The sequence below is a fragment of the Carex rostrata genome, chromosome 7, assembly GCF_964058835.1.
Source record: "Carex rostrata chromosome 7, lpCarRost1.2, whole genome shotgun sequence".
Lineage (NCBI taxonomy): Eukaryota > Viridiplantae > Streptophyta > Magnoliopsida > Poales > Cyperaceae > Carex > Carex rostrata.
The window spans coordinates 3,600,635-3,613,061 of record NC_135924.1 but is presented as its reverse complement, the minus strand read 5'-3'; the positions used below and the strand labels follow the sequence as shown (position 1 = coordinate 3,613,061).

General features: G+C 34.4%; 1 long non-coding RNA gene across 1 annotated transcript; it reads left to right on the top strand.

Moving 5' to 3' along the window:
* Nucleotides 1-9,106: 9,106 nt before the first annotated feature.
* LOC144557401 (uncharacterized) lies at nucleotides 9,107-11,546 on the top strand. The gene is made up of 3 exons (XR_013512653.1): nucleotides 9,107-9,296; nucleotides 9,924-9,967; nucleotides 11,059-11,546. It is a non-coding gene; the product is annotated as an uncharacterized LOC144557401 (long non-coding RNA).
* The last annotated feature ends 881 nt before the right edge of the window (nucleotides 11,547-12,427 follow it).

Here is a 12,427-nt window from a genome sequence, read left to right as displayed (position 1 = left end):
TGTATATGAAGACTGGTGCTGTTGATTATTTAAATTTAAGGGGATGTAAAATATTATTTCAATAATTTAACACATAGATTTTTGTTGTATTTTTTATTTTTTTTTGCTACACTCATGATTTCATCATTCATATTTGATTTCTTAAATTTGTTAATACTATCTTCGTATTATCTACTTGTTAATACTTTCTCCTTACTATATGACGTAATCTACATTAATACAAATTTGCTTTGATGAGATTTGTATGCTTTAATTATTTAATAGCGCATAAGGGAGACAGTTATAGTCTGAACCATAGATATGTTGGTCATTCCACCAATATTATTGTTGTAGAACTTGTTTAGTACGTCTACAACCGTACTACTTGTTTAGATATGTGGAAAATTATTTGATTTAAAATTTTGTTCATATATAACCTCGCTCAAACTTTATTTAACTAATATTTTTGCCAGACATGTGGTCGCAATGTAGCACAGGGTAGGACAGTTACCCTACCCTAAAAATTCGAAACTAATTTATAGACTGAATTTTGAGCCTTTGCCCTATCCTCGAAATTGGCATTGTATGCCCTACCTTGTAGCCCAATTAAAATGATTGGTCCATTATATAATAAACTTTGTAACTGATGGCCCAATTAAATTCAATTCGTAAGTGACTTTCTGGAAATGATGGCCTAATTTATGGAATCAATTCAATTTAATACACCTCTATCAATTACTGCCGTGACTTTTTGGAAGTGACTCAACTACCGCTGGCCCATTCATTAATTAAAATACGTGCAATAAAAAAAGGGAGAATCTAACTATCCCCCCGTAGAAATCCCCCATTTCATCCCCCAGTCATTAACTACTTTAATAACTACTAACTACCTAGGGGGACCACTTACTATTTGGGGACCACATAATATTTGAAAGATTTTACAACTGGCGCGCGCAAGTATTCATCTATAATGTATCAAGTATTCATCTATAACACATCAAGTATTCATACCTAATATATCAAGTATTTTAAAAAAACACTGGACACGTTTTTAGAGGTGGGATTTTTTTTTCTTCGTTCAATCTAATCAATATTTCTGACGATCGGTGAGGATTTTGCAAATCTAAAACCATGAATGTTTTTGACATAATTTTATCTTTAAAATGAGATCCATGATGATATACTTTCGAGTTGTCCGTTGTACAAGTATTCATCCTTATCGAGAAAGTATTCATCCTCGTCGTGCAAGTGCAAATATAGAAACTGGACACATCACGCATCCATCTTTTACACGTTTTTAGAGGTGGTTTTTTTTCTCCGTTCAATATAACCAATATTTCTGACGATCTATGAGGAATTTTGCAAATCTAAAACCACGAACGTTTTCTACACAATTTTATCTTTCAAATGAGATCCATGATGACATACTTTCGAGTTGTCCGTTGCACAAGTATTCATCTCTTATCGAGGAAGTATTAATCCTCATCGTGTAAGTGTAAATATAAAAACTGGACACATCACTCATCCATTTTTTACATGTTTTTAGAGGTGGGTTTTTTTTTCTCCGTTCAATCTAACCAATATTTCTGACGATCTGGGAAGAATTTTGCAAATCTAAAACCATGAACGTTTTCTACATAATTTTATCTTTCAAATGAGATCCATGATGACATACTTTCGAGTTGTCTGTTGCACAAGTATTAATATCTTGTCACGCAAGTATTCATACATAAGATATTAAGTATTCATTTATACACATTGAAGTATTCATCTCTAAGACATCAAGTATTCATTCATATATCTCTATTTTTTTTTCAAAATTTGTTTTTATGTCATTTATTTAATACGCAGTGGCCTAATTCACCATTAATAAAGTTTTGTTCTTTGCAAAACTCGCTACATCATGAGGAAGGGGAACATCAACATGAAAAAGATTAATTGCATATACATATACAAAATTATTTTGATACGATCGACAGTGACGGATCTGACCCGGTAGAGACGTGTTCTAGTATTCATTCAAACACATTGAAGTATTCATTCATACACATTGAAGTATTCATTCATACACATTGAAGTATTCATTCATACACATTGAAGTATTCATTCCTGGCAGAGGCGTGCTTGATTGGGATGGAGTGACGGATGATCTCCGGCAGAATGTTCGCTAGAGCAGGAGCAGCAGGCATAGAGGGAAAAAACCGAGGCGAAAGTGTAAGAGGGAGGGAGCTTATTGTATTTATCATTTCGAGGTGGGAGAGGGAGGGGAGCTTATCAATGGAAAAACTGAGGTGGAGGAGGAGGTGGGATGCGGAGGTGGGAGAGGAAGGTAGAGGCGGAGGTGAGGTGAGGTGAAGGTGGGAGAGGGAGGTGGGAGGCGGAGGTGGGAGAGGGAAGCGGAGGCGGATGTGGGAGAAGAAGATGGAGGTGAAAGAGGAAAATAGAGGTGGAAGAGAAAGGGAGAAAGAGAAAAAAAATAAAGGTTGTTAGAAATAGTAGTTATAGTTATAGTTAAAATAGAAAGTTAGTTGGGGAATGAAATAGGGGATGGATAGGTGGGGGATATTATAATTACCCTAAAAAAAAATAAAAAATGCGCGCTGCCCTAGCTCTTTCTCCCTCTCTCTATGTTTGTCGAACGAAACGCCAAAAAACAAAAAAAAATTACAAACCTGCTCGTGTCTCTGTCTCTCTGACTCGCGACCAAAAAAAACACACAGATAAAAGGTATAAGAAAAGAAAAAAAAAACGCAGAAATCTCCTGACTCCTCTTGAGCTGCTAACGTAATTTAAACTTCTCATTTTTCATTAGAATTTTGGATCTTATGAAATTGCATATTAGAGTTTAAATTTAAATTTATTAAACTAGGAACCCATAATAAATATAGTATAATTTAAGTACCTTTGATGCAGGGACTTTTTTGACCAAAAGACACTACTAGAATTCACTCTTTTTTCATGCTCCCAAAAATGGCTTTTTCCAAGGGATTACCCTTGAAAAAAGCCCAAAAATCGTCATTTTCAAGCGCTACCCTTGAAAATGCTACCGTTGATAATACCCTCCTTGGAAATAGTCAGTATTTTCAAGGGGACCGTTGAAAATACTCTTTTCTAGCTTTTTTCAAGAGACTACCCTTGGAAAAAGGGCCGTTGGAAATACTTTCAAATTTGGCCACTGTCTACATTATTTTCAAGGGGAGCATCGTGGAGCCCACCAGATTATTTTCAAGGGGAGGGAACATGGGTCCCACTTGAACATTTCCAAGGGTGACACCCCTGGGACCCACTTGAGTATTTTCAAGGGTAGTTTACGGGGGACCCACCCCAGCATATCCATGACCAGCGAAAGTGGGCCCCACTTGGTCAGAAATTGGCACTATTATTTGAATGGGCCCGTGCATTTTTTCCATGGATATACCTCTGGAATTACTAGCCTCCTATTTTTGGTACCAGAATGCTTTCATTGGACAATCCTCCCGGTACCAACCCAGTATTCCTTTACAATCCCCAATTCCCATTCAAACTGAGAACACATCTTACAAATCGATAGAAAGCACATTGAGAAAAACATCATAAAGCATTTAATAAGCATAAACCTTTTAATAAGAATAAAGCATTAACATAGCATAATCAGCACACATTGTATCAAAAAATGTCGAAAACCCATTACAACACAACACCGTGTACTTGCACATTGCTATACACCCAAAAATATTAAAGACAGTATTTCCAAAAAAAAAAATTCAACACCTTGCAACACAGTATTTCCAAAAAAATTCTGGCTTTTTCAGAATTTATAAATATATACTGGTACAATTTTACCAGTGAAAACATTTTGCCCTCACCATTTGATCATTGCGGCTTCACTCCTTGCAACCTCTTATCCAGTTTGAGCTTGATACTCACAAATCTTGTTACTCCACCTGTATCTTTTTAGAAAAAAAGGATACTTTCATTTAATAATTTTTTTTTAATGAAAAGTTGTATAGCTATGTTATTTTTACAACTCAGTAACTTACTAATGCAAGAAATATTCTAAACCCCTTGAATTTTAAAATAAACCTCTGTTAGTATGCACCAATTATGCTTCAGCCACACACCAACATTTTAGTACTCATTTTGCATCATAAACATTTCCATTTAATAATTATCTACCAATCACTCCAAATACATGAAATGCATGGTTATCAGGAGAGCTTTGTTTTTATGCTCTTCCTTCAAGAATTAATGGAACTCTAAACCATGTGAACTTTTGTGTTGCCTTCCAACTACAAATTAACAAATTATAATGCTGTGTCGTTGGATTAATGAGCAGTAGTCAAGGTTAATAACAATTATGTGCTTGCTTACTCTTGTTGATGGTTGGTGCTATTTTCTAACAGTTGATAGATCTCACCATCTACGTTCTAGCACCTCGTGCAGCTAACCACAATGCAATGCCTATATTCAGATCATGTTTCAAAAATTACATCCAGTAATTAATAGTATATATTTATATTAAGGTTTTTGTACTTTTAGAGAGAAAAAGGAAAAGTAAATACCATGTAGGTAAAGTAGCAAGTTCTGCCTTGCTTTTTTCTTCCAATTGAACTCCCAAAATATCCTATAGAAGCTTAACAAAAATAACAAGTTTAGCTGCACGTACTTATAATAAGGTTATATTATTAGAAAATATAAACATTGAAGAGTAATAGAACTAAATCGGTACAACGGTAACTATCAAGTAGCTCACTAATTAGATATCTCAATTAACAAGGAAACCTAATAAGCCCAATACAACAAAAGAACATGATTTTAAAGGTGTATAGCAGAACTGAAACATGCACCATTCGAGGCTCAAATAAAAGTTCAATTGTAATGTGCAAGTAGTTAGTAAGACTATGAATTAAGACAGAAGTAATTGCCAAGTATTGTATCACAAGTCTATTTGTATGAAGGTCTGTAGTTTTTTTCAATGTGCACAGTAAAATGCACCTTGTAGATTATTAAAACAGAAGTTTTAAGAATGAGGCAACTAAAAGTAAAATGAAAAATTAATGAAAATTGAACATTAAAAGAGAACTTACCAATGGGAGCGCATGCAACCAACCATGAAGGCACCATTCTGTTTTATATAATATAAAGACATAAATGTTAAAACTATTTAAAAGTTACCATGATACTTCAAAGAACTACACAGTTACAGTGTGCTGGCACAATTGTAATGGATTGTTAAACTTGATTAAGCAACCAAAGCATGCAACATTTTCAGAAATTCACATACTAGAGCTGAAATGGATAAAATAAAGCTTAATTATAAAATAAATCAGTGTCAAATGAATCAACATTGCCAATTGGGTTAACTGGGACTTGGCATATTTTGGGGATGAAACTATAATCCTTGCTATATGTATAGCAGTACATAATTATACTAGTTAAAAGTTCATGCCTATGCACCGCTTTATTTAATCATTTATAAATAAGAAAAGTTCAATCATATAAACCGTATAGAAAGGAAGTGAAACATGATAATATACTTTAACTTTAAAAGTTTATAATGCAATTTTAACTTAGACAGGTACCTGCACCGCTGCCAACTCAACCTAGTGGTACTAAAATTAAGAATTTGTATCTCATCTTAATTTACTAATATTTCACACATTTTTCAGAACTTCTCAAATAATATTACCTTAATTAAAACTACACTGAAACCACAACCGTTTGGTGAAAGAATCAATCTAAAACCATTTGTCAATTAAAAGTTATGAGTAGTTTCAGTTTGTGACAGATTCTGAAAATACTGCAACAGAATAGGACTGGACTGCAAAGTTTCAGAGCAGTTCCTGATCTGATCGGTACCAGCACATATCATATAATTCAAGCCTTTCACATAAAATCTATTAAAAAATTCAAGCCTTTCACATAATACGGTGTCAAAAATTCAAGCCCCTGAGATAAAGCATTTACATTTTTAACAAACCTAAATTTTCACTCTAAGAAAAAGAAATAGAAGAATAATTACCTCTTTAAAGGATTCGATATGTTTTGGGTGACAAAACGTGCAAATTCCTATAGAAAAGTCGAGCTTGGCATCTACAAAGTGGTGTACTATGTCTGCAATAAGGCAAGCCTGCATCATTAGAAATAAAGATTCTCCTTAGAAAAATATAAATCATTTAGAAAATAAGAAAAATGGAATAAAATACAGAAACCTTGAAAATTGAATATCACATGAAGAAGTTACCTCGTTGAAACAATCCACATATATAGCATGCAACATTAATTATTTATATATTGTTCTGCAACAAAATTAAAATTGGAAACTATGAACTAACCAAGCAACATTAATTATTTATGATTCCTATTTTACAAGAGTTAAATGTCAGTCAATATTCAACAAGTTGAATTTATATCAATAACAAGTTAAGGCTTGTTATCTTGTTATCTATTTAACTTGGTTTAAGGCTTGCATCTATTTAACTATATATCAGATTCCATGCGCTACCCTTGTTGAACTGTTACTGTATTACTGTATATCTGATATATTAGATACATTCTTCCTTTGACCACCCTATATATCAGATTCCATTACTGTATTACTGTTCCCAGCCCATTGCTGAGCTGCTATGGCACAAAATAGGTAACAAAATCCTCAAGTGGCCTGCACATCCAAGTTTAAAACAGAACTCACAGGTCTAGATGGGTCCATATACACATTCAGTAAAGATCTCATGGTTGGGTATTTTTTCCAAATAGCTATTGCATGTCTAGGCTGCACCTTTGGAATAGCTATGACGGCCTTCAACCTGAAATTCAGAGTTTGTTACATTTGTATATCATGCCAAAACTCAACCTTTTAAGATGGATAATTTTCCTATGGAAACAATAAATTATTAAAACGCCCAAGTGGTAATTTTCCTATGGATAATTACCAGTATACTAGAATGAATCAAATCGAATTAAATTGACTTCATTCCATGTTTCCAACACCTCCAACCCTCAAACCCACCCCACCACCCCACCTCCCATCCCTCAAATACCCAGCCCTTCCCAAAATAATGATGATGGTGATGATTCAAAATAAGCTCTTCTTTGGGGGTTTAGCCTTCTCTCAACCTTTTAAGATGGATAATTTTCCTATGGATAATCATGCCAAAACTATTAGATTGAAAGAATAAATAGACAAGTATCGGACTTAAGAGAGGTTTCAATTTGGTTTTTTCGGACTTAATTTAAAAAAAATGCCTAAGTGGACCCTAAGAGGTTCAGCAGATTTCAATTTGGTTTTTTTGTCGAGAAGTACTTGGTTTCAACTTGGTATCTGACTTAAGAGAAGTAAAATGGAAAAAAAAACGCCTAAGTGGACTCCTAAGAGGTTTCAATTTGGTTTCGTCGAGAGATTAGTACCTTTACAGATCAACAAGGGGTTCAGTGGACCCCACGGCAACAGAGGCAAACACCGTGGCTGAAGGATTTGAGGGATTGAAGGAGCTCCTGTCGGACCGCCGTGTGGACAGCAGCGAGGCGCTGGTTTGATTGCAGGAGGAGGGCTTGGATAGGAGTGTGTAGATCCGATTTAGGGTTTTGGCGATAGTGCTCTTTTTTCTTAGAGAGTACAGAGAGGAGAGGAGAGGAGGAGAGATTTTGTTAAGTCTACAGAGAAGAGATGGAAAGGAGACCTATTGCATTTACTGGGAGAATTACGGATCGTAATTGAAGGGAACCCCAATTGAAGAGGGGGAAATAATTTGGCAAAATTTTCGTTTCGCGCTCAACTGGACTTGGAGAATAGGAAAGGGGGTATTATTTTTCAAAAATTTCACTAAGCGCCTCTGTTTGACAAAAAAATCACTATTCATCTCTGATGTGTCAGGTGGGATCCATTTGTCATCCTCTATTCTATCTCTGATCCAGAATTAATACATAAGATAAATGGTCATATTCATTGATAATCCAAACAACAAATTTTCAATCGGACAGTTCAGATTTACATATATACAAATTAATTAATGCTTGCACAGCAAAAAATATGAAAAAATTATTTCCAAATAATATATGTGCAACAAATAATATGAAAAAAATTCAAAAAAATAAAATAAAATAATTTATATCTTCTATAACCAAATCATAGTTATAATTGTCCATCTTATAGACTTTTATCATTATTTGCCCCTCCATATTTAACAAATATATACGAACCGTTCATTTTCACGTGAGAAATTAACGGTCGATCTGTAATTAAATTATTCCATATTTGTTTTAAAATGATCAAGAGAAAAAATTGAACGTAACCAACATAAAAATTTTGAAGTTTTATTATGTCTGAATTTCGATCTAACGTGAAGTGTTCATAACCATTCAATGTTTCGATATTCCGTCGACTTGATGGATAGGTAAACTAAAATAAATTTTCATCAAAATTTGCTGCAGGAATATAAATGCAGTGCTCTTTAATTTCAACGGTTCCGATCGACCAACAGACGACGTGTTTACGTGCGCCTTCATTAACTCACAAAGCAAGAGTATATGTCTTATGAAACATATACTCTTGCTTTGTGAGTTAATGAAGGCGCACGTAAACACGTCTTCTGTTGGTCGATCGGAACCGTTGAAATTAAAGAGCACTGCATTTATATTCCTGCAGCAAATTTTGATGAAAATTTATTTTAGTTTACCTATCCATCAAGTCGACGGAATATCGAAACATCGAATGGTTAGAAACATATGTAAATCTGAACCGTTTGATAGAAGATGTGCTGTTCAAATTACCAATGGATACATCCAATTAATCAATATTGTGTCACAGACTAGGAGGACCCACATGGGTGTACCAAATTTTATCTCAGCCCTCTCTGTAAAAAATCGTCTCTTCTCCAAAGTCCAAACTTTTTTTTTCTCTGAATTCAGAGAGGTCCGGATGGTTCTTTGGTTCGATGTACTCGGTGACCGTCCGATCCAAATTAAGATGCGTGGGCTCTGCTTAAATATCCATGTGTAAATGCTTCAATTTTTGTGCGCCCATATCTTAATATAGATCGGACAGTGCTAGAGCTTATTGGACTCAAAAGCTCAGTTCTCTTTTTCTCTACCTCAGAGGTACGAATTCCTCCGTCCAGAGTATCTTTCATCTCCCCTCTTCGATCCTCTCTCTCAGCTAAAATTCACAGGCGATCCATTCGCCTCCGAGGATTTCCTCTCGCCCCTTCCTGCTCATACCTCTGCAGATCTGAGCTCCGTCGCCACCGCCTCCAGTCTTCTCCTCCCCGTTCCCCTCCTCCCATCGCCACCGCCTCCGCTCTTCCTTGTTCCCTGTCCCCACCTCTGCCTTTTCACTTCAGGTTAATAATTTAGGCTTAAAATCAAGTTGAGATTTCTGTTCCAAATTTCTCTCTATTTAATTCTTTGTTTCCTTGTTTCTGTACCAATTTCAACTGAATAGGCTAAATAGGTTAATCTTGAATGGGTCCTTATCAAGGTTCATAATTCAGGAAGGATGTGAATTGAAATCCAATCTGAACCTGAATGTACATTGAATGTAATCAGATCAGCTACAATAATTTTGTTTAATTTGTTGGGTTTAATGGTCCATACAACTGGTATGTAATGACTCATGTCAGACCTAAAGATTTTTAGAAGTTTAAAAAGTACCAGTAAATTCCTCAAAATGATTTTTGAAATACTTGGTGCTAAGGCACTCAACTTGTACTTAGAACCAGTTGTTATGTTTTCTATGTTGAATTTGTTTGTCACCAAAGTATGGAGTTACATAATTGTAGAGGAGCCATCTGGCATGGTAGTGGTGGTACCCACTTGGTCCGGTACTTGACATTGTTTTTGCTTGGTCTTAGTTGTTTTTACCTAGCTCAAGAAACTGTGAACCCAGCATCCATAGCACAAGCTAGTGTTCTTTCTTGGTTTAAGTACGATATTGTTATGATTTGTTGGACTGATCTTGTCCTTTACAGGTAACGAAGAGCAAAGTGAAGAGACGGGCAGAGAGAGATAGAGGGTATGCATTTCTTATGCAGCAGCAATACCTTCCTATCAAATTTGTTAATTTGTTAATGAAAACTAATAAATCTGAACCATTCGATTAAGTGATTCAATGTCACAGTCATTAGACAAATGAAACTCGATAATCAAAACTATAGGTTAGGCAAAATCAAATAGACAGATTAAGAAACATTTCCATGGATCAAGAAGTATAAACTTTTGATTTTATTTTTAATAAGTATGCTCGACGGATGATATGTCATTATAATTTATAATGGCGCAATATCCTTTTTGGTATCTGACTCACTTGATTTTAGGTACAAGTAACAAGCATTAGACTTGGCTATTTTTTTTTTCTGCAAGACAACTTTCTTCGTTCCTATGATGGTGCGTCTCATGTTTTTGTATTATAGTCATATGAAAATAAGGGTAAAATAGTCATATGTAAATAAAATTTATGATGAAATCCAAATATACACTTCTGCAGTTAGCTTTTTGACTTGTATGCTTTAAGTTGTATTTTGATTTACTATTTGCTTTCTATTTACTTGATTATGCTTGTTCTGGTACATGCTTTCCTTAATAATTTTGTATTTATAATTGTTGTTTTTTTTTTCTCAAAAAGCAGGAAAGACAGGTAACAAATTCTAAATGCTGAAAAGTACAATCATCAAGTGGAGATTGGATTTACTTCTCTCTTAGTGTACTGGTACAGTCCTTATGTGAAATGTCAAAGGGGTACATGACTTGTGAAATGTCAAAGGTGGAAGTAAACCAAATTATCAATTACGATATAAACCCTTTCCCCTCCGCTAACCCTTTCTGGAGCACACTTGATTATAACTTATAACTCATAAATTATTTTGCATAGTTACCTATTGGGAAAGGGTTTGAAAGTGAAATCAAATTTTTTGTTAAAAAGGTTGATGTTAGGAAAATTTAAGTGGTTTCCTTTGCTTTGTTTGCCTAACCTATAGTTTTGATTATCGAGTTTAGTCTGCCTAATAACTATGACATTGAATCACTCCAGAAAATAAATGCCTTTTCTTTTTATGTTATTTTTTTGCTTTAAATTGGTGTTTTTGATAATTTGTGCAGGCTGAGCAGTTCAAGCCAGCAGAGCAGGTTACATTTGAGCATGACCATGCACATGTTGTTGATATACAGACCACGTCTAACGGTTTGAATCGGCTGTTTGAACCATTTGGAAATTGACAGTTTGCTTATTTGTTAGCTGCTGATTTCAAGTTTTTGATATTTTCTTAGTTATGTGGACTTATTTGCAAAAGTGTAATAGTTGTTGTCAGACTTGTTTTGTTTGGGTTGTAACTCAGGTTTTATTTTGCATGGTTAGCTATTAGAAAGAGTTTATATTAGTAAAAGAATGCTACTGGTATATATGTTGTGTAATGCTGACATATGGTCAGTTGTAAAACTGATGTGCTGGTACCGGCTTGGTACCAGTCACTAGCCTTACTCCTACAATGAAATCCCATCTTGAAAAAAATTAATATAGCAAAAGAAAATGTAATTGATATTCATGATTATTAGACATATTCACAATGAAATCCCCCCTGTACACTGTATTAGTTAGAACCAGTGGGGATATATTAGTTTGCGTTGAGTTTTTTTTTAATGGTTTTGACACTTTTCTTGTTTTGAGAAAAATTGTAGGTGGATTTTTTCTGATCATAGATATATGAAACTGTGTTGAATAATGAGATACTTTGATTTTGTAAATATGATACTTGCATAATATGATATTATTATTGTGTTATTTAGTAATCTTTTTATATAATTTAGTATTATTAATTGGAATTGTGGGTGTTTATTGTACTAGTTTTATTGTTGTGATTTATTATTTTCATCATTCAAAGGGGCATCTCAAATAATCAAAAATGTTTCTGTCTCTAAGAGCTAAACTTTTCCAACGGTAGCCTCATGAAAATATTATATCTAATTATAAAATAATATAAACTGAATCAATAAAATATTTCCAAGAGTGTGCTCCAGCATTTTCATGGGCCTTAGCATAAAATAATATAAACTGAATCAACAAAATATTTCCAAGAGTATTTTGCTCCAGCATTTCCATGAGCCCCACTATAAAATAATATAAACAAACTTGCCAAAACATTTTCAAGAGTAGTCCCTTGGAAATAATATGGGCTATCAATAAAATATAGTATTCGTTCTGTTTAGCGGGTCATGGGTCGTGCAAAAGTATTTCCAAGAGTGGATAACAAGCATTTTCAAGGGTTGGCATCAGAGATTTCCATGCGCTTCTATTTCCAAGGGCCTACCCTTGAAAATAGTTAAATGTGTCAGTAAACTCGATTTTATTTCCAAGGGCCCTTCTTACCCTTGAAAATACAGATGCTACCCTTGAAAAAAATGGAAATTCTAGTAGTGAGAAGTTCAAATCGGGTTGCAAGATTTGCATGGGGAAGGGTTGGTTTTAAATAAGGATTTCATA